Genomic DNA, 8352 nt, shown 5'->3' on the forward strand with positions numbered 1-8352 from the left:
TTCTTTCAGCATTGGAAAATCAATTAATAAAATTTAGGTGAATGCCTAAATACGCTGAGGAGAGGGCTGTGGAAGTGAGGATTATACAAGTCTTTTTCAAAAGAGGTTTGACAGATCTACTGCACACATGCACTATTGTTCTGCAGTTAGCTGTACATTTGCTGCATCTTTGTTGTCAGTTAATGAATGCTCTGTGTGCTTGAAAGCTTGTCATTTTTCTGCAGCTGCACCATCTGGTCTCACAAAAGATCTGATCCAATAAATCTCAAGCAGCATACTTTCCAGGATGAAATGAATTATAAGAATTTCCCTTTTTCCTTTGACCTAGTCTCACTTTTTTCTAGTAGGAAAGATGATTTAATCTTTCGTCTGATATCCTTTATTTTAATGGGCTTTAGGCAATGCTTCTCCTCTGCTTCCTAGAGATTAATTTATTTTCAAGCAGTAGTGTTATATGTCTGTAAAGTAAGTCTATAACTGTATGAAAATTAGTACAGATTTCAGCTAGTAAATACTAGCATTCTTCTTGCTGGGATTTATTGCTAGACAGGAAAAAATAAAAATTTAGCCTGAGCATGCACCCATGTGGGAAACTGCCAGTCCTTCCCTAATTTGGAATGTCTAAATCTAGACTGCATTAGCAATTGGTGAATAATCACTATTAATTATCGTCACTGGCATTCAACAGATTTGTTTAGAGAATGTGCTCCAGTTTCTCAGAGCAGTGTTCCTCCCTTAATCATGCCTACAGAATAAGAAATGTGTATACTTGTCAGTCTTGTCAGCAACAGCTGGACTTTATTCAGAAGATGGAATATCATTCAGTTGGTGATGGAGTGGGAAGTCCAGGCTGAAAGAGGTAACCATGTATTTTGTTCTGAACACATCAGAGTGTGCTCTTATCCTATTCTGGAGGTGTAAGTTGCAAATTAGCTTGCTTGTCTGCATAAACATTCTATTTAACTCACGCAGGTGACATTTTTACTAATTAAGAGGAATATTTCTTTCATGTCACGTCCTGAAAAGATAAAGTGAGGTACTCTCTCCAGTAATGTGGACCATAGAATGATATGATGATGACGACCGGAATGCTGAATTTAACCTAGAATTCCAGAGAAAGCCAAAGGTGAGGCCACACATTGGTAGCTGAACAAAATCTGAGTTTTTCAGTGCTTGTTTCTATGCTTGTGGTTTCTCAACCACAAAATGTAAAAAAACCCACTCAGTGTTTTTGTTTGTTTGTTTTTTGTTTGTTTGTTTTTTGTTTGTTTGTTTGTTTTGCAGCCACTTTGAGTAGAATAATAGATTAATTGGCATGGAAAATCACACACTTATGGATCCACTGGGGAAGCTATGCAGGTCCATTCGGAATCACCACACAAAGGTGAGTTTTTTTCTCCCAGTGGACACTATAAAATACTGAAAAGGTCTGTTAAGCAGTGCCAAGAGGAGAGGTCGGATCCTCTCAGCAGAACATCATATGAGGGAGTTGGGTGTGCTCTCTGTCCCATCAGCATCATCTCACTCTTTCTATCACTGTCTTTAACATAAAGGTCTTTCAAAAAATCTCAAGATGTCAGAGATACACATTGTGTTGTATGAAAAGGTAATGTGCAGTAGTTTACACATCACTAATGTTGTAATCCATAATCATTTCAGAAGACTTAACTTTTTTTTTTCCTAGCCCTCTGACTTCATACACTGCTTGTTGGAGGGACAGAAAGCAGCTGAATTTTGGACAGCACTCCTAAAAGTTAACCTGTCTCTATGTTAGAATTTTGGATGCTGTATAAGATGCAAGACTCCATCATACCTATTAAGGTACAAATTTTATCAGTGGAACAAATTATCTTCCCAATATAAAAATTAGTTGCTGTCAAAAACAAACTTCCAAAAACTCAGAAATTATTTCCTGCAGTTGTCTCCATCCTTTAGATGTCCATGAAACATTTCTTGAAGATATTCATCAGCTAATTAGTTAATCTGAGCTGGGGAATATCAATGATGGTGGAATATGTTTGTTTAAAGAAGGGATTTTTCTGCGTCTTTTTCTCTTAACAAATAAAATCTGATCCATGACTAAGTCTCAAAACTATGCTTTCACAACAATTACCATGGTGTTAGATAAAGTCTACATCTGTTACAGCAAGTATGGATACAGAATATTATCAGCTATCACAAACACTTCCAGATTTGAGGACACATTAAGAAAGGAAAGACAGATGTTTATTGTGGTGAACTAAGAAATTCAATTTGTGTCTTTGTCTTAGACTTCCTGGACCTGACTTCTCAATGGTTATGTTTCCACAATGTTTATTGACTGGAGCTGTGCACAAGTGAACTCTGAGTAACAATCTCTTAAACACTCAGGATACCATGAAATTACAAAATACAGACAACTTGGTTGCTTCTGAAGCATACTAGTTACAATTTTGATTTATTCTCTGTAAAGGGTATTTTTACTAGCTTGTTTTCCACCCTTTCTGTATACTATCTCCACTTCTCATCAGACAGTCTTTCCATGCGCTTTAGGTTTGAACACTTCCCATTACTTTCCTGAATTTTTACTGCTTGAATTCTCCATACACCCTTAATTTCCTTAACACTGAATTATTAAGGTTTCTCCAGCAGGGAAATGTAACTACCCATTGGAAGCTTTCAGATGGCCATGTGCCTTGTGTTTCAACTATAAAGGGCAGATTAGTTCAAATCTGTAAAAATAAGTAGGACTGTTTGCTTTTAAGAGGATTTGGATTGAGTGAAATTGCTTTATAAATATGTGACTTCTTAGTATTAAAGTTGGAGAATGAAAGAAAAAATACATAATCCACTCGTATCCACAGAATTTTCTGCTACTCTTTGAGCTTGTACTTACCCAGTCTTCCTGCCTGATGTGTACATTTTTATTTATAAATGATAATAAATAAGTCCAAAACTCAGCCTATCAGAGGGAGAGGGAAGAGATGCTGTGAATGAAATTCATATATCTAACTGAACTGCCCCACGGATCATTCTAAGAAGTATGAATCATGTAATTGTTGAAAATCCCAAGTTGAAAGGGGGAGCAACAATGATTATTAGGTACAACTCTTGGCTCCACACAGGCTCACCCAAAAATCAAACCATACTTCTGAGAGCATTTTCCATTGTCCAGATGCTTCTTGAACTCTGGCAGCCTGGGGGGATCAGTGATTTGGGAAGCCTGTTCCAATGCCTTACCACCATAAGGTGAAGAACTTTTTCATAACAGCCAGCATGATCTCCCTGATGCAGCTCCATGCTGTTCCCTTGGGCTCTGTCGCTGTCACGCTGCTCCTCCGCTCCCCTTGTGAGGAGACTTAGCTGCCATGAGGGCTCCCCTCAGCCTCCTCTGCTCCGAGCTGAACGCACCAAGGGATTTCAGCCACTCCTCATACATCTTGTCCTCTAGACCCTTCACCATCTTTGACGCCCTCCCTTGGATGCTCTTTAACACTTTTATTCCCTCTTATACTGCGGTGCCCCAAACTGCACATAGTGCTTGAGCTGAGGCTGCACCAACACACAGCAGAGTGGGACAATCCCTTCCCCTGACAGGCTGGCAGTGCTGGGCCTGATGTACCCCAAAGGGCTGGCCCTTTCGGCTGCCAAGACACATCGCTGACTCAGATTCAACTTGCTATCAACATGAACCCCTAGGTCCCTTTCCATGGGGCTTCTCTCTAGTGATTTTGTTACGTAATAGGAAACAAAAGAGAGCACAGGGAGTCAAATGACAAGACAGTAGTGGTTTCATCATTCCTTTCCTTACAGTACCGAATTGGCCAGAGGCGGAGGAGGATGCGGAGGGAGTCATTAGGTAAGAAATCCCACGTGTCACAGAATCAGGCTCAGCTGCTGTTCAGAGGGCACGTTGCCACTGGGAACACTGAGGGAGCAGTCTGGGATACACAGAAAAGACAACAAAAATTCATCCAGGGAGAACAGTATTTTGAAGGCCAAATGAGAGTCATCCTCTGAGGGCAAAACCATCTGCAGTCATGCTTTTTTTCATACCATGCAGCTTAAGGAGAGAATCACATTAGATAGAGTGATAGATCCTAAAAAATCAGATTAGTCAAAACTGTTTAATAGAATGTTGATTGCCACAACATTAATAGACATTACCTAAATTGTATTAGTTACAGAGAATCACATTAATTTTAACATCATGTAAGTTCGTAATCTCATTAGAAAATAAAACAAATTTTCAACACGGTATTTAAATACTCAGAATTTCCTACTACGCCACAAAATCTATTTGTATGATTAGTGAAAGGAGAGGCACAGAGAAAACTCTCCCTGAATCTTTTATTCAACTCTTGAGGACTTCAAGTCATCTAAAACTACAGTGCCTCTGATTATGCATTTCTCCTCTCTCCTTTCATTCTACTGCTGATTTGGTCATGCAGCAAGTGCGATCGTCTTTTTGTTCTGCACAAAGAAAATTCAGCAACAGCAGCAAAACACACAAGAAAAAAATCTATTTTCAACAAGTTCATATAAACTGCCATTTCAGATCCTGAATAATGCTCATTCTTTCAGCATTGGAAAATCAATTAATAAAATTTAGGTGAATGCCTAAATACGCTGAGGAGAGGGCTGTGGAAGTGAGGATTATACAAGTCTTTTTCAAAAGAGGTTTGACAGATCTACTGCACACATGCACTATTGTTCTGCAGTTAGCTGTACATTTGCTGCATCTTTGTTGTCAGTTAATGAATGCTCTGTGTGCTTGAAAGCTTGTCATTTTTCTGCAGCTGCACCATCTGGTCTCACAAAAGATCTGATCCAGTAAATCTCAAGCAGCATACTTTCCAGGGTGAAATGAATTATAAGAATTTCCCTTTTTCCAGTGCTGGGCCTGATGTACCCCAAAGGGCTGGCAGCCCTTTTGGCTGCCCAGACACATCACTGACTCAAATTCTACCTACTGTTAACCAGAACCCCCGGTCCCTTTCCATGGTGCTGCTCTCAAACCTTTTGTGCCCCAGTATATACAGCTTTTTGCCCCATCACTGATGCAGAATCCATCACTTGCTCTTGTTGCACTTCATGAGGTTGGTGATTGTTCAGCTCTGTAATTTCTCAAGATCTCTCTGCATAGCTTTTCTCCCCTCTAGGTAACCAACGGCTCCACCCAGTTTCTGCAAACTTATTTAGCATACCTTCAAGTCCTGTATCCAAGTAATTTACACAAACATGAAAGAGAAATGGCCCTGCAGAATACCATTAGGGATTGGATGCCAGCCCAATGTAACCTCATTTACTATTAACCCTCTAAGACCAATCCATTAGCCAATTGTTGACCCATCATGTTATGTTTTTGTCTGGCGGTATGTGGACATTGTGTCCAAATGGATATTGTGGGAAACAGTATAGAAATCTTGGCTGAAATCCAAAAAAGATTACATCAGCTAGCTTCCCTTGGTCAACTAGGTGGGCAACCTTGTAATTAAAAGAAATTAAGCTAGTTAAACAGGACTTTTCACTTGTGAACCCATGTTTACTGTGACCAGTGACTGCATCATCTTTCAGTAACGCCTAGAATAATCTCCATAATTTTATTAGGAACTGAAATGTGACTGACAGGCCTGTAATTACTAGGGTCTTTTTTCTTTCTTCAAAATTGAAATAGTGTTTCCCAGCTTCTATTCAGTTGGGACCTCTCCACATCCTCAAGATTGTTGAAAAATAATTGAGAAATGTCTAATAATGCTGGCTCTTTCAACACCTGGGATTTATTCCATCGGGCCCCATATACTTGTATGTATCCTACAGGAGGAGCAAATCCCATACAAATTTAGGGTTGGCTGGGATTTTGTTATTACCATAGTTATGGTCCTCCAACTCAGGGCTCTGGGGCTCCCAGAGCTCATAATCACTGCTGAAAACAGAGGTGAAGAGGCATTAGATGTCTCTGTTTTGTTTATGTCTCTACTTGTAAGGTGACCATCCTTATCAAGTGACTGATTAATTCTATCTCTGGTCATTCTTTTGTTGTTAATATATATTTAAAGGTCATTTTTGTTGTTCCCCACAATATCAGCCAGCTTCAACTCTGAGTTTTGGCTGCATGATTTTTTCTCCCTACAATGGCAAACAGCATCTTTGCAGACTTTAATGTTGCCTGAGCTCAATTCTGGTGGTTATACTTTCTTTTCCCCCTAAGCTCCTTGGCTAGTCAGCCAAGCCAGCCTTCTGCCCTGTGTTCTTGAGTTCCAACAATTTGGAATTTCTTGTTCCTGTGCTCTTAAAAAGTGGTAATTAAAACGTGACTAGCACCGGCAGACCCCAAAGCCCTCAAAAGCGTTTCCCATGGGATCTTGCCAACTAGCATCCTGAGCAGTGTAAAGTCTGCTTTCCCCATATCTAGTGTTGAGGTTTTTGTGGCAGTCTTCCTCTTATCACCAATGATTCTAATGTCAAGTATAACATGGTCACTATGACCAAGTTGGCCTCCAATTGCCATTTTATCCACAGGACCCTCTCTGTTTATAAGTAACAAATCCTAGTCAGCTCCCCTAGTACCTGTACCAGGAAGTAATCATCAAGTTGATTTAGAAATCTCCCAAAACATTCTTTATGATCTGTGTGCCATTCCCAGTTAACACCAGGCAAGTTGGTTACCCATAAGGACAAAGGAAGGATGACCAAGATGTATCTCTCAGTTCCTTAACGTATAATTGTTTGGTGCCATCATTCTGGCTGGCTGTCCTATAGAAGACTCCCACCATGACATCTGGTTTATTTGCTTGTTCCTTAATCCTTATCCAAAGGCTCTCAACCACGTCATAGGCAATTGCAAGCTCTGCGCAGTGCAGTCCTCCCTCACACAGTCACCCCTTGCCTCTCCTGCCCTGCCTGTCCCGGGCCCAGAGCTCTGCATTGTGACACACCAGTCATGGGACTCTTCCCACCATATTTCCTCTATGCCCATGACACTGTAGCTCTGGGATCCAGCCAAGGATTCTCGCTCCTCTTGTTTGTTTCTCATGCTGTGTGCTTTAGTGTAGAAACATTTCAAAAGTGCTTCCATGTACCGGACATCTTGTGCAGCAGACTGAACAATCTCAATAGTGCACAGATCCTCAAATTTTTGTGTGCCATCCTACAGCTTATCACTGGTGAGCCTGGTTTTATCCCATTGAGTCTGTTTTGATCCCCTTCTCCCTTTTAATCTAGTTCAAAGCTCTACCAGTCTTCCCTGCATTAAGTATGAACAGAGAACAGCAGCTTCTATTCCTTTCCAGACCACAGTCTTCAGCAGCACAGACCTCTGTGATAGCATTGTGGTCAACAGCAACCATACTTGTGTTGAAGAATTCTGTAATGTTTTCATGTGGTCTTAACACAAAGCCCAGCCAACTGATTTTCACACTGTTTAATGTGTCTGGCCCTCCAAGGAAGGTTCTGGATGCCATTGTACTTCTACGAACATTACACATCCCGGTTTTCACTGGCAGAGTAGGATTTAATCCTACTGATCTTGGCTCAAGTTGTTTCTAAATGTTTACATCAATATTGCATTTATATCAAGATAGCCTACTCTAATCTGTGACTGCAACAGAAAAGTGATGGGCTGTTTTCAAATTTCAGGTAGTGTTGCAAGGGTACAAAAGGGAAAAGGCAAGTTCATAACATAAACATAATCTCCTTCAAAGGAGATTACAACAAACAAATAAAAGGCAGGTGTGGCTTTGGAAACTGGAATAAGAGATGCTCATGGGATGAGCAGGTTTCAGGGAGGATACAACAGGAAATGAGGGCAGCAGTCCTAAATCAACATCTTCCTCCAGAGCTAGGGAGTGTCATGATGCACAACGAGGTGGATGAAGAAAGCACAGGGCGTAGCTGAAAAAGGAAACAGTGTCAATAAGCACAGGGCAGATGAACTGAAGCTTAGCAAAACTTCCATAATGAGGAATAATAAGTGCAATTAAGAGGCAGATGAGAGCTAATGAAAGAAAGAACTTAAAAACAGTATAAGTCTAAATATAACTGGGTAAGGCACAACAGCTTTAAAGTATCCTGTAACTGATAAATGAAACAAAACAAGCTCTTATATCACAGCGCAACATGTCTTGTGCATACTGCGTTCTTATTACTCTCAACCACTCTCCCTTGCACAAGCCGCAAGTAAGCGCTGTGAGCATCTTGGCATCCTGCCCCTCCATGGAGCTTCCAGAGACCTCACCTCTCTTCACACACTTTCCTGCTCTCAACTTCACCCTCCGCTTCTCCAGACCACCTGCTAGCACGGAAAGATGGTCGGATTCGATGATCTGGAAGGTCTTTTCCAACTGCGGTCATTCTGCGATTCTACAGGGGGAA

At 40.7% G+C, this 8352-nt stretch overlaps 2 long non-coding RNA genes across 3 annotated transcripts; one reads left to right on the forward strand and one right to left on the reverse strand.

Annotated features, from left to right (window-relative positions):
• Positions 1–12: 12 nt before the first annotated feature.
• Positions 13–7287, forward strand: LOC104915028. Of its 2 annotated transcripts, XR_002109900.2 has the most exons (5): positions 13–859; positions 973–1126; positions 1285–1384; positions 1685–1821; positions 2271–7287. It is a non-coding gene; the product is annotated as an uncharacterized LOC104915028 (long non-coding RNA). The 2 variants fall into 2 exon arrangements; XR_796217.3 differs by having other exon boundaries at positions 13–1126.
• A 100-nt stretch (positions 7288–7387) lies between these two features.
• LOC109363973 lies at positions 7388–8346 on the reverse strand. The gene is made up of 2 exons (XR_002109902.1): positions 8216–8346; positions 7388–7872 (listed from the first exon to the last, which is right to left on the reverse strand). It is a non-coding gene; the product is annotated as an uncharacterized LOC109363973 (long non-coding RNA).
• Between the last annotated feature and the right edge of the window lie 6 nt (positions 8347–8352).

The sequence above is a fragment of the Meleagris gallopavo genome, chromosome Z (genome assembly GCF_000146605.3).
Source record: "Meleagris gallopavo isolate NT-WF06-2002-E0010 breed Aviagen turkey brand Nicholas breeding stock chromosome Z, Turkey_5.1, whole genome shotgun sequence".
NCBI classification, from domain to species: Eukaryota; Metazoa; Chordata; class Aves; order Galliformes; family Phasianidae; genus Meleagris; species Meleagris gallopavo.